Below are 13963 nucleotides of genomic sequence, written 5' to 3' on the forward strand. Positions count from 1 at the left end.
TTTTGTTTTCAAGACTAATTGAAAAAATAAAGCAGGTCCCAGTGCTGTCCCCGTAATATGTATTTTTCAATTAGTCTCTCCTCAACATTTTTAATGTATTTGCTTTGCAGTAAAGAAGGTGCGCTCTATGTTCAGCTGCATTTAGCAAGGAAGCCTGCAGGACTTCTGGGACTTTTCTTTCTCTTTTTTAGCCTCACTGTCATTATTCTTCACCACCCCCAAATCTATACTGCTGCAGTGTTGTGTTGCTTTGTGGGAAGCAGGACAAAGAGAAGGGCAGGGCCTATGCAAATGAAGGCCTCAGGGATGTCTGGGAGTGCCTTTTTAGCAGTATTGTTAAAGTCCACCTTGCAACCGGATTGGTCGGGTAAGCTGAAAAACACCATGCCAGATTGGGCACCAGGTGTCTAGGCGCTTGGAGGACATATTGGGTCTACATCCCTCAGTTTCTGAGGTCCAAGAAATGTTCACCCTCTACCCTAATAGAGAGGTCTTGGCCGATCGTGCCGATCGTGGCTGAGAGGGGAAGAAGGTAGCAGTGCAAGATGCTTATGGTCCTTCTCTAATAATGGACCAACTTTCTCTCTCTCCTTACCTGTGGTTCTGCCTGGCTACTGGGGCTACCAGTTGTAAGCCTGCAGCCCACAGGGAGTTGGTTTGTTCCTCTCACACATGTAAATGGGTAAGCATTCAAGTGCACACACCTGCCTACGTCCACAGACCCTCGCGCACACACACTTTTGTCAACAAGCTTTTTCGCAATTAAGAGTATCAGGGACCCATGTTGAAATACAAAAGCAGCACACCACGTGACGGCCATCACATAGAGTCCAGCAGCAAATGGGAAACGTTTAACTAGCTGTGGTCCTATTACTTGCGCTCTACCGTGGAACAACTGCTGGATGAGTCCTGCTGGAGAATATTGAACCTACAACAAGTCTGAGGTAAATAAAAATTCCACAGGAATATAATCAAACAGGGACCTACAACCCTTCCGAGCCAGATAGGAGTTGAACCTACAATCTTCTGATCCGTAGTCAGACGCGTTATCCATTGCGCCACTGGCCCTATGTAGACTTACGCATCCTTTTGTCCTTAAGTGGGCTAGAAAGTGTGTGTATGTGTGTGTGAAGGCACAAGGAAACCCATCTGACCTCCTGGAAGTCTGTTCTGTGAGGTTTTCCCAAGTTTTACAAAGGACTTTAGGAGAAGGAAGCACCTAAAAGCTAGGCGAAATGGTCCTAGATCCAAGGAAATCTTTTAGATCAGGCTCAGTTTCTTAAATAGTTTGCATTAACATAATCAGTTCCAGGTCTGTGTGGGGCTGAGCTTGAGAACTCCTTAGTAAGTAGGCGTTTACAACAATAAGGGGTTTAATATTACAACACAGGTGAACATTCAGACACATTATCATAAGCTCACCTTGTCCAGGGACCCAAGCATGCTGCCTTTCCACTCTCAGAGCCCTTCACCTAACCTACTGTGCAGCTGTTTCACCTTTAATATCACTGTTCCACAGGCAGCGTGACGTCACAATGCTCCTTGTCTGTAGCCCGACCCAGGAGCCTTTGCAAACCTGGTATAATCTACATACTTACGGTGTGTTTAGTCTTGGACCACAAATGCAGTGAAGAATAATGGATTGCTACTCTTCATACATTTTTGACCATTGGCTCAGATTTGAATGCGTACTGGCCATCTGAGCATCTCTGCCAGGCCACCCTATGTCTAGAGACTGTAGATTTAGAGAGTTTATAAACATTGTCAGTTCATCAATAAAGTGTGCTCGCTTCGGCAGCACATATACTAAAATTGGAACGATACAGAGAAGATTAGCATGGCCCCTGCGCAAGGATGACACGCAAATTCGTGAAGCGTTCCATATTTTTAACAGCTTTCAGGAGAGAAATCTTTTTTGTTTTCAAGACTAATTGAAAAAATAAAGCAGGTCCCAGTGCTGTCCCCGTAATATGTATTTTTCAATTAGTCTCTCCTCAACATTTTTAATGTATTTGCTTTGCAGTAAAGAAGGTGCGCTCTATGTTCAGCTGCATTTAGCAAGGAAGCCTGCAGGACTTCTGGGACTTTTCTTTCTCTTTTTTAGCCTCACTGTCATTATTCTTCACCACCCCCAAATCTATACTGCTGCAGTGTTGTGTTGCTTTGTGGGAAGCAGGACAAAGAGAAGGGCAGGGCCTATGCAAATGAAGGCCTCAGGGATGTCTGGGAGTGCCTTTTTAGCAGTATTGTTAAAGTCCACCTTGCAACCGGATTGGTCGGGTAAGCTGAAAAACACCATGCCAGATTGGGCACCAGGTGTCTAGGCGCTTGGAGGACATATTGGGTCTACATCCCTCAGTTTCTGAGGTCCAAGAAATGTTCACCCTCTACCCTAATAGAGAGGTCTTGACCGATCGTGGCTGAGAGGGGAAGAAGGTAGCAGTGCAAGATGCTTATGGTCCTTCTCTAATAATGGACCAACTTTCGCTCTCTCCTTACCTGTGGTTCTGCCTGGCTACTGGGGCTACCAGTTGTAAGCCTGCAGCCCACAGGGAGTTGGTTTGTTCCTCTCACACATGTAAATGGGTAAGCATTCAAGTGCACATACCTGCCTACGTCCACAGACCCTCGCGCACACACACTTTTGTCAACAAGCTTTTTCGCAATTAAGAGTATCAGGGACCCATGTTGAAATACAAAAGCAGCACACCACGTGACGGCCATCACATAGAGTCCAGCAGCAAATGGGAAACGTTTAACTAGCTGTGGTCCTATTACTTGCGCTCTACCGTGGAACAACTGCTGGATGAGTCCTGCTGGAGAATATTGAACCTACAACAAGTCTGAGGTAAATAAAAATTCCACAGGAATATAATCAAACAGGGACCTACAACCCTTCCGAGCCAGATAGGAGTCGAACCTACAATCTTCTGATCCGTAGTCAGACGCGTTATCCATTGCGCCACTGGCCCTATGTAGACTTACGCATCCTTTTGTCCTTAAGTGGGCTAGAAAGTGTGTGTATGTGTGTGTGAAGGCACAAGGAAACCCATCTGACCTCCTGGAAGTCTGTTCTGTGAGGTTTTCCCAAGTTTTACAAAGGACTTTAGGAGAAGGAAGCACCTAAAAGCTAGGCGAAATGGTCCTAGATCCAAGGAAATCTTTTAGATCAGGCTCAGTTTCTTAAATAGTTTGCATTAACATAATCAGTTCCAGGTCTGTGTGGGGCTGAGCTTGAGAACTCCTTAGTAAGTAGGCGTTTACAACAATAAGGGGTTTAATATTACAACACAGGTGAACATTCAGACACATTATCATAAGCTCACCTTGTCCAGGGACCCAAGCATGCTGCCTTTCCACTCTCAGAGCCCTTCACCTAACCTACTGTGCAGCTGTTTCACCTTTAATATCACTGTTCCACAGGCAGCGTGACGTCACAATGCTCCTTGTCTGTAGCCCGACCCAGGAGCCTTTGCAAACCTGGTATAATCTACATACTTACGGTGTGTTTAGTCTTGGACCACAAATGCAGTGAAGAATAATGGATTGCTACTCTTCATACATTTTTGACCATTGGCTCAGATTTGAATGCGTACTGGCCATCTGAGCATCTCTGCCAGGCCACCCTATGTCTAGAGACTGTAGATTTAGAGAGTTTATAAACATTGTCAGTTCATCAATAAAGTGTGCTCGCTTCGGCAGCACATATACTAAAATTGGAACGATACAGAGAAGATTAGCATGGCCCCTGCGCAAGGATGACACGCAAATTCGTGAAGCGTTCCATATTTTTAACAGCTTTCAGGAGAGAAATCTTTTTTGTTTTCAAGACTAATTGAAAAAATAAAGCAGGTCCCAGTGCTGTCCCCGTAATATGTATTTTTCAATTAGTCTCTCCTCAACATTTTTAATGTATTTGCTTTGCAGTAAAGAAGGTGCGCTCTATGTTCAGCTGCATTTAGCAAGGAAGCCTGCAGGACTTCTGGGACTTTTCTTTCTCTTTTTTAGCCTCACTGTCATTATTCTTCACCACCCCCAAATCTATACTGCTGCAGTGTTGTGTTGCTTTGTGGGAAGCAGGACAAAGAGAAGGGCAGGGCCTATGCAAATGAAGGCCTCAGGGATGTCTGGGAGTGCCTTTTTAGCAGTATTGTTAAAGTCCACCTTGCAACCGGATTGGTCGGGTAAGCTGAAAAACACCATGCCAGATTGGGCACCAGGTGTCTAGGCGCTTGGAGGACATATTGGGTCTACATCCCTCAGTTTCTGAGGTCCAAGAAATGTTCACCCTCTACCCTAATAGAGAGGTCTTGGCCGATTGTGGCTGAGAGGGGAAGAAGGTAGCAGTGCAAGATGCTTATGGTCCTTCTCTAATAATGGACCAACTTTCTCTCTCTCCTTACCTGTGGTTCTGCCTGGCTACTGGGGCTACCAGTTGTAAGCCTGCAGCCCACAGGGAGTTGGTTTGTTCCTCTCACACATGTAAATGGGTAAGCATTCAAGTGCACACACCTGCCTACGTCCACAGACCCTCGCGCACACACACTTTTGTCAACAAGCTTTTTCGCAATTAAGAGTATCAGGGACCCATGTTGAAATACAAAAGCAGCACACCACGTGACGGCCATCACATAGAGTCCAGCAGCAAATGGGAAACGTTTAACTAGCTGTGGTCCTATTACTTGCGCTCTACCGTGGAACAACTGCTGGATGAGTCCTGCTGGAGAATATTGAACCTACAACAAGTCTGAGGTAAATAAAAATTCCTCAGGAATATAATCAAACAGGGACCTACAACCCTTCCAAGCCAGATAGGAGTCGAACCTACAATCTTCTGATCCGTAGTCAGACGCGTTATCCATTGCGCCACTGGCCCTATGTAGACTTACGCATCCTTTTGTCCTTAAGTGGGCTAGAAAGTGTGTGTATGTGTGTGTGAAGGCACAAGGAAACCCATCTGACCTCCTGGAAGTCTGTTCTGTGAGGTTTTCCCAAGTTTTACAAAGGACTTTAGGAGAATGAAGCACCTAAAAGCTAGGCGAAATAGTCCTAGATCCAAGGAAATCTTTTAGATCAGGCTCAGTTTCTTAAATAGTTTGCATTAACATAATCAGTTCCAGGTCTGTGTGGGGCTGAGCTTGAGAACTCCTTAGTAAGTAGGCGTTTACAACAATAAGGGGTTTAATATTACAACACAGGTGAACATTCAGACACATTATCATACGCTCACCTTGTCCAGGGACCCAAGCATGCTGCCTTTCCACTCTCAGAGCCCTTCACCTAACCTACTGTGCAGCTGTTTCACCTTTAATATCACTGTTCCACAGGCAGTGTGACGTCACAATGCTCCTTGTCTGTAGCCCGAACCAGGAGCCTTTGCAAACCTGGTATAATCTACATACTTACGGTGTGTTTAGTCTTGGACCACAAATGCAGTGAAGAATAATGGATTGCTACTCTTCATACATTTTTGACCATTGGCTCAGATTTGAATGTGTACTGGCCATCTGAGCATCTCTGCCAGGCCACCCTATGTCTAGAGACTGTAGATTTAGAGAGTTTATAAACATTGTCAGTTCATCAATAAAGTGTGCTCGCTTCGGCAGCACATATACTAAAATTGGAACGATACAGAGAAGATTAGCATGGCCCCTGCGCAAGGATGACACGCAAATTCGTGAAGCGTTCCATATTTTTAACAGCTTTCAGGAGAGAAATCTTTTTTGTTTTCAAGACTAATTGAAAAAATAAAGCAGGTCCCAGTGCTGTCCCCGTAATATGTATTTTTCAATTAGTCTCTCCTCAACATTTTTAATGTATTTGCTTTGCAGTAAAGAAGGTGCGCTCTATGTTCAGCTGCATTTAGCAAGGAAGCCTGCAGGACTTCTGGGACTTTTCTTTCTCTTTTTTAGCCTCACTGTCATTATTCTTCACCACCCCCAAATCTATACTGCTGCAGTGTTGTGTTGCTTTGTGGGAAGCAGGACAAAGAGAAGGGCAGGGCCTATGCAAATGAAGGCCTCAGGGATGTCTGGGAGTGCCTTTTTAGCAGTATTGTTAAAGTCCACCTTGCAACCGGATTGGTCGGGTAAGCTGAAAAACACCATGCCAGATTGGGCACCAGGTGTCTAGGCGCTTGGAGGACATATTGGGTCTACATCCCTCAGTTTCTGAGGTCCAAGAAATGTTCACCCTCTACCCTAATAGAGAGGTCTTGGCCGATCGTGGCTGAGAGGGGAAGAAGGTAGCAGTGCAAGATGCTTATGGTCCTTCTCTAATAATGGACCAACTTTCTCTCTCTCCTTACCTGTGGTTCTGCCTGGCTACTGGGGCTACCAGTTGTAAGCCTGCAGCCCACAGGGAGTTGGTTTGTTCCTCTCACACATGTAAATGGGTAAGCATTCAAGTGCACACACCTACCTACGTCCACAGACCCTCGCGCACACACACTTTTGTCAACAAGCTTTTTCGCAATTAAGAGTATCAGGGACCCATGTTGAAATACAAAAGCAGCACACCACGTGACGGCCATCACATAGAGTCCAGCAGCAAATGGGAAACGTTTAACTAGCTGTGGTCCTATTACTTGCGCTCTACCGTGGAACAACTGCTGGATGAGTCCTGCTGGAGAATATTGAACCTACAACAAGTCTGAGGTAAATAAAAATTCCACAGGAATATAATCAAACAGGGACCTACAACCCTTCCGAGCCAGATAGGAGTCGAACCTACAATCTTCTGATCCGTAGTCAGACGCGTTATCCATTGCGCCACTGGCCCTATGTAGACTTACGCATCCTTTTGTCCTTAAGTGGGCTAGAAAGTGTGTGTATGTGTGTGTGAAGGCACAAGGAAACCCATCTGACCTCCTGGAAGTCTGTTCTGTGAGGTTTTCCCAAGTTTTACAAAGGACTTTAGGAGAAGGAAGCACCTAAAAGCTAGGCGAAATGGTCCTAGATCCAAGGAAATCTTTTAGATCAGGCTCAGTTTCTTAAATAGTTTGCATTAACATAATCAGTTCCAGGTCTGTGTGGGGCTGAGCTTGAGAACTCCTTAGTAAGTAGGCGTTTACAACAATAAGGGGTTTAATATTACAACACAGGTGAACATTCAGACACATTATCATAAGCTCACCTTGTCCAGGGACCCAAGCATGCTGCCTTTCCACTCTCAGAGCCCTTCACCTAACCTACTGTGCAGCTGTTTCACCTTTAATATCACTGTTCCACAGGCAGCGTGACGTCACAATGCTCCTTGTCTGTAGCCCGACCCAGGAGCCTTTGCAAACCTGGTATAATCTACATACTTACGGTGTGTTTAGTCTTGGACCACAAATGCAGTGAAGAATAATGGATTGCTACTCTTCATACATTTTTGACCATTGGCTCAGATTTGAATGCGTACTGGCCATCTGAGAATCTCTGCCAGGCCACCCTATGTCTAGAGACTGTAGATTTAGAGAGTTTATAAACATTGTCAGTTCATCAATAAAGTGTGCTCGCTTCGGCAGCACATATACTAAAATAGGAACGATACAGAGAAGATTAGCATGGCCCCTGCGCAAGGATGACACGCAAATTCGTGAAGCGTTCCATATTTTTAACAGCTTTCAGGAGAGAAATCTTTTTTGTTTTCAAGACTAATTGAAAAAATAAAGCAGGTCCCAGTGCTGTCCCCGTAATATGTATTTTTCAATTAGTCTCTCCTCAACATTTTTAATGTATTTGCTTTGCAGTAAAGAAGGTGCGCTCTATGTTCAGCTGCATTTAGCAAGGAAGCCTGCAGGACTTCTGGGACTTTTCTTTCTCTTTTTTAGCCTCACTGTCATTATTCTTCACCACCCCCAAATCTATACTGCTGCAGTGTTGTGTTGCTTTGTGGGAAGCAGGACAAAGAGAAGGGCAGGGCCTATGCAAATGAAGGCCTCAGGGATGTCTGGGAGTGCCTTTTTAGCAGTATTGTTAAAATCCACCTTGCAACCGGATTGGTCGGGTAAGCTGAAAAACACCATGCCAGATTGGGCACCAGGTGTCTAGGCGCTTGGAGGACATATTGGGTCTACATCCCTCAGTTTCTGAGGTCCAAGAAATGTTCACCCTCTACCCTAATAGAGAGGTCTTGGCCGATCGTGGCTGAGAGGGGAAGAAGGTAGCAGTGCAAGATGCTTATGGTCCTTCTCTAATAATGGACCAACTTTCTCTCTCTCCTTACCTGTGGTTCTGCCTGGCTACTGGGGCTACCAGTTGTAAGCCTGCAGCCCACAGGGAGTTGGTTTGTTCCTCTCACACATGTAAATGGGTAAGCATTCAAGTGCACACACCTGCCTACGTCCACAGACCCTCGCGCACACAGACTTTTGTCAACAAGCTTTTTCGCAATTAAGAGTATCAGGGACCCATGTTGAAATACAAAAGCAGCACACCACGTGACGGCCATCACATAGAGTCCAGCAGCAAATGGGAAACGTTTAACTAGCTGTGGTCCTATTACTTGCGCTCTACCGTGGAACAACTGCTGGATGAGTCCTGCTGGAGAATATTGAACCTACAACAAGTCTGAGGTAAATAAAAATTCCACAGGAATATAATCAAACAGGGACCTACAACCCTTCCGAGCCAGATAGGAGTCGAACCTACAATCTTCTGATCCGTAGTCAGACGCGTTATCCATTGCGCCACTGGCCCTATGTAGACTTACGCATCCTTTTGTCCTTAAGTGGGCTAGAAAGTGTGTGTATGTGTGTGTGAAGGCACAAGGAAACCCATCTGACCTCCTGGAAGTCTGTTCTGTGAGGTTTTCCCAAGTTTTACAAAGGACTTTAGGAGAAGGAAGCACCTAAAAGCTAGGCGAAATGGTCCTAGATCCAAGGAAATCTTTTAGATCAGGCTCAGTTTCTTAAATAGTTTGCATTAACATAATCAGTTCCAGGTCTGTGTGGGGCTGAGCTTGAGAACTCCTTAGTAAGTAGGCGTTTACAACAATAAGGGGTTTAATATTACAACACAGGTGAACATTCAGACACATTATCATATGCTCACCTTGTCCAGGGACCCAAGCATGCTGCCTTTCCACTCTCAGAGCCCTTCACCTAACCTACTGTGCAGCTGTTTCACCTTTAATATCACTGTTCCACAGGCAGCGTGACGTCACAATGCTCCTTGTCTGTAGCCCGACCCAGGAGCCTTTGCAAACCTGGTATAATCTACATACTTACGGTGTGTTTAGTCTTGGACCACAAATGCAGTGAAGAATAATGGATTGCTACTCTTCATACATTTTTGACCATTGGCTCAGATTTGAATGCGTACTGGCCATCTGAGCATCTCTGCCAGGCCACCCTATGTCTAGAGACTGTAGATTTAGAGAGTTTATAAACATTGTCAGTTCATCAATAAAGTGTGCTCGCTTCGGCAGCACATATACTAAAATTGGAACGATACAGAGAAGATTAGCATGGCCCCTGCGCAAGGATGACACGCAAATTCGTGAAGCGTTCCATATTTTTAACAGCTTTCAGGAGAGAAATCTTTTTTGTTTTCAAGACTAATTGAAAAAATAAAGCAGGTCCCAGTGCTGTCCCCGTAATATGTATTTTTCAATTAGTCTCTCCTCAACATTTTTAATGTATTTGCTTTGCAGTAAAGAAGGTGCGGTCTATGTTCAGCTGCATTTAGCAAGGAAGCCTGCAGGACTTCTGGGACTTTTCTTTCTCTTTTTTAGCCTCACTGTCATTATTCTTCACCACCCCCAAATCTATACTGCTGCAGTGTTGTGTTGCTTTGTGGGAAGCAGGACAAAGAGAAGGGCAGGGCCTATGCAAATGAAGGCCTCAGGGATGTCTGGGAGTGCCTTTTTAGCAGTATTGTTAAAGTCCACCTTGCAACCGGATTGGTCGGGTAAGCTGAAAAACACCATGCCAGATTGGGCACCAGGTGTCTAGGCGCTTGGAGGACATATTGGGTCTACATCCCTCAGTTTCTGAGGTCCAAGAAATGTTCACCCTCTACCCTAATAGAGAGGTCTTGGCTGATCGTGGCTGAGAGGGGAAGAAGGTAGCAGTGCAAGATGCTTATGGTCCTTCTCTAATAATGGACCAACTTTCTCTCTCTCCTTACCTGTGGTTCTGCCTGGCTACTGGGGCTACCAGTTGTAAGCCTGCAGCCCACAGGGAGTTGGTTTGTTCCTCTCACACATGTAAATGGGTAAGCATTCAAGTGCACACACCTGCCTACGTCCACAGACCCTCGCGCACACACACTTTTGTCAACAAGCTTTTTCGCAATTAAGAGTATCAGGGACCCATGTTGAAATACAAAAGCAGCACACCACGTGACGGCCATCACATAGAGTCCAGCAGCAAATGGGAAACGTTTAACTAGCTGTGGTCCTATTACTTGCGCTCTACCGTGGAACAACTGCTGGATGAGTCCTGCTGGAGAATATTGAACCTACAACAAGTCTGAGGTAAATAAAAATTCCACAGGAATATAATCAAACAGGGACCTACAACCCTTCCAAGCCAGATAGAAGTCGAACCTACAATCTTCTGATCCGTAGTCAGACGCGTTATCCATTGCGCCACTGGCCCTATGTAGACTTACGCATCCTTTTGTCCTTAAGTGGGCTAGAAAGTGTGTGTATGTGTGTGTGAAGGCACAAGGAAACCCATCTGACCTCCTGGAAGTCTGTTCTGTGAGGTTTTCCCAAGTTTTACAAAGGACTTTAGGAGAAGGAAGCACCTAAAAGCTAGGCGAAATGGTCCTAGATCCAAGGAAATCTTTTAGATCAGGCTCAGTTTCTTAAATAGTTTGCATTAACATAATCAGTTCCAGGTCTGTGTGGGGCTGAGCTTGAGAACTCCTTAGTAAGTAGGCGTTTACAACAATAAGGGGTTTAATATTACAACACAGGTGAACATTCAGACACATTATCATAAGCTCACCTTGTCCAGGGACCCAAGCATGCTGCCTTTCCACTCTCAGAGCCCTTCACCTACCCTACTGTGCAGCTGTTTCACCTTTAATATCACTGTTCCACAGGCAGCGTGACGTCACAATGCTCCTTGTCTGTAGCCCGACCCAGGAGCCTTTGCAAACCTGGTATAATCTACATACTTACGGTGTGTTTAGTCTTGGACCACAAATGCAGTGAAGAATAATGGATTGCTACTCTTCATACATTTTTGACCATTGGCTCAGATTTGAATGCGTACTGGCCATCTGAGCATCTCTGCCAGGCCACCCTATGTCTAGAGACTGTAGATTTAGAGAGTTTATAAACATTGTCAGTTCATCAATAAAGTGTGCTCGCTTCGGCAGCACATATACTAAAATTGGAACGATACAGAGAAGATTAGCATGGCCCCTGCGCAAGGATGACACGCAAATTCGTGAAGCGTTCCATATTTTTAACAGCTTTCAGGAGAGAAATCTTTTTTGTTTTCAAGACTAATTGAAAAAATAAAGCAGGTCCCAGTGCTGTCCCCGTAATATGTATTTTTCAATTAGTCTCTCCTCAACATTTTTAATGTATTTGCTTTGCAGTAAAGAAGGTGCGCTCTATGTTCAGCTGCATTTAGCAAGGAAGCCTGCAGGACTTCTGGGACTTTTCTTTCTCTTTTTTAGCCTCACTGTCATTATTCTTCACCACCCCCAAATCTATACTGCTGCAGTGTTGTGTTGCTTTGTGGGAAGCAGGACAAAGAGAAGGGCAGGGCCTATGCAAATGAAGGCCTCAGGGATGTCTGGGAGTGCCTTTTTAGCAGTATTGTTAAAGTCCACCTTGCAACCGGATTGGTCGGGTAAGCTGAAAAACACCATGCCAGATTGGGCACCAGGTGTCTAGGCGCTTGGAGGACATATTGGGTCTACATCCCTCAGTTTCTGAGGTCCAAGAAATGTTCACCCTCTACCCTAATAGAGAGGTCTTGGCCGATCGTGGCTGAGAGGGGAAGAAGGTAGCAGTGCAAGATGCTTATGGTCCTTCTCTAATAATGGACCAACTTTCTCTCTCTCCTTACCTGTGGTTCTGCCTGGCTACTGGGGCTACCAGTTGTAAGCCTGCAGCCCACAGGGAGTTGGTTTGTTCCTCTCACACATGTAAATGGGTAAGCATTCAAGTGCACACACCTGCCTACGTCCACAGACCCTCGCGCACACACACTTTTGTCAACAAGCTTTTTCGCAATTAAGAGTATCAGGGACCCATGTTGAAATACAAAAGCAGCACACCACGTGACGGCCATCACATAGAGTCCAGCAGCAAATGGGAAACGTTTAACTAGCTGTGGTCCTATTACTTGCGCTCTACCGTGGAACAACTGCTGGATGAGTCCTGCTGGAGAATATTGAACCTACAACAAGTCTGAGGTAAATAAGAATTCCACAGGAATATAATCAAACAGGGACCTACAACCCTTCCGAGCCAGATAGGAGTCGAACCTACAATCTTCTGATCCGTAGTCAGACGCGTTATCCATTGCGCCACTGGCCCTATGTAGACTTACGCATCCTTTTGTCCTTAAGTGGGCTAGAAAGTGTGTGTATGTGTGTGTGAAGGCACAAGGAAACCCATCTGACCTCCTGGAAGTCTGTTCTGTGAGGTTTTCCCAAGTTTTACAAAGGACTTTAGGAGAAGGAAGCACCTAAAAGCTAGGCGAAATGGTCCTAGATCCAAGGAAATCTTTTAGATCAGGCTCAGTTTCTTAAATAGTTTGCATTAACATAATCAGTTCCAGGTCTGTGTGGGGCTGAGCTTGAGAACTCCTTAGTAAGTAGGCGTTTACAACAATAAGGGGTTTAATATTACAACACAGGTGAACATTCAGACACATTATCATAAGCTCACCTTGTCCAGGGACCCAAGCATGCTGCCTTTCCACTCTCAGAGCCCTTCACCTAACCTACTGTGCAGCTGTTTCACCTTTAATATCACTGTTCCACAGGCAGCGTGACGTCACAATGCTCCTTGTCTGTAGCCCGACCCAGGAGCCTTTGCAAACCTGGTATAATCTACATACTTACGGTGTGTTTAGTCTTGGACCACAAATGCAGTGAAGAATAATGGATTGCTACTCTTCATACATTTTTGACCATTGGCTCAGATTTGAATGCGTACTGGCCATCTGAGCATCTCTGCCAGGCCACCCTATGTCTAGAGACTGTAGATTTAGAGAGTTTATAAACATTGTCAGTTCATCAATAAAGTGTGCTCGCTTCGGCAGCACATATACTAAAATTGGAACGATACAGAGAAGATTAGCATGGCCCCTGCGCAAGGATGACACGCAAATTCGTGAAGCGTTCCATATTTTTACCAGCTTTCAGGAGAGAAATCTTTTTTGTTTTCAAGACTAATTGAAAAAATAAAGCAGGTCCCAGTGCTGTCCCCGTAATATGTATTTTTCAATTAGTCTCTCCTCAACATTTTTAATGTATTTGCTTTGCAGTAAAGAAGGTGCGCTCTATGTTCAGCTGCATTTAGCAAGGAAGCCTGCAGGACTTCTGGGACTTTTCTTTCTCTTTTTTAGCCTCACTGTCATTATTCTTCACCACCCCCAAATCTATACTGCTGCAGTGTTGTGTTGCTTTGTGGGAAGCAGGACAAAGAGAAGGGCAGGGCCTATGCAAATGAAGGCCTCAGGGATGTCTGGGAGTGCCTTTTTAGCAGTATTGTTAAAGTCCACCTTGCAACCGGATTGGTCGGGTAAGCTGAAAAACACCATGCCAGATTGGGCACCAGGTGTCTAGGCGCTTGGAGGACATATTGGGTCTACATCCCTCAGTTTCTGAGGTCCAAGAAATGTTCACCCTCTACCCTAATAGAGAGGTCTTGGCCGATCGTGCCGATCGTGGCTGAGAGGGGAAGAAGGTAGCAGTGCAAGATGCTTATGGTCCTTCTCTAATAATGGACCAACTTTCTCTCTCTCCTTACCTGTGGTTCTGCCTGGCTACTGGGGCTACCA

The 13963-nt window shown here is 45.3% G+C and overlaps 7 non-coding genes across 7 annotated transcripts; all 7 read left to right on the forward strand.

Annotated features, from left to right (window-relative positions):
- The first annotated feature begins 1782 nt into the window (after nt 1–1782).
- LOC147704784 (U6 spliceosomal RNA) lies at nt 1783–1889 on the forward strand. The gene has a single exon (XR_015297762.1). It is a non-coding gene; the product is annotated as a U6 spliceosomal RNA (small nuclear RNA).
- Nucleotides 1890–3686: 1797 nt separating this feature from the next.
- Nucleotides 3687–3793, forward strand: LOC147704785 (U6 spliceosomal RNA). Its single transcript, XR_015297763.1, has one exon. It is a non-coding gene; the product is annotated as a U6 spliceosomal RNA (small nuclear RNA).
- A 1797-nt stretch (nt 3794–5590) lies between these two features.
- Nucleotides 5591–5697, forward strand: LOC147704786 (U6 spliceosomal RNA). Its single transcript, XR_015297764.1, has one exon. It is a non-coding gene; the product is annotated as a U6 spliceosomal RNA (small nuclear RNA).
- Nucleotides 5698–7494: 1797 nt separating this feature from the next.
- Nucleotides 7495–7601, forward strand: LOC147704787 (U6 spliceosomal RNA). The gene has a single exon (XR_015298340.1). It is a non-coding gene; the product is annotated as a U6 spliceosomal RNA (small nuclear RNA).
- Nucleotides 7602–9398: 1797 nt separating this feature from the next.
- LOC147704788 (U6 spliceosomal RNA) lies at nt 9399–9505 on the forward strand. Its single transcript, XR_015297765.1, has one exon. It is a non-coding gene; the product is annotated as a U6 spliceosomal RNA (small nuclear RNA).
- Nucleotides 9506–11302: 1797 nt separating this feature from the next.
- On the forward strand, nt 11303–11409 carry LOC147704789 (U6 spliceosomal RNA). The gene has a single exon (XR_015297766.1). It is a non-coding gene; the product is annotated as a U6 spliceosomal RNA (small nuclear RNA).
- Nucleotides 11410–13206: 1797 nt separating this feature from the next.
- On the forward strand, nt 13207–13313 carry LOC147704790 (U6 spliceosomal RNA). Its single transcript, XR_015297768.1, has one exon. It is a non-coding gene; the product is annotated as a U6 spliceosomal RNA (small nuclear RNA).
- The last annotated feature ends 650 nt before the right edge of the window (nt 13314–13963 follow it).

Source organism: Lissotriton vulgaris, chromosome 7 (genome assembly GCF_964263255.1).
Source record: "Lissotriton vulgaris chromosome 7, aLisVul1.2, whole genome shotgun sequence".
NCBI lineage: Eukaryota > Metazoa > Chordata > Amphibia > Caudata > Salamandridae > Lissotriton > Lissotriton vulgaris.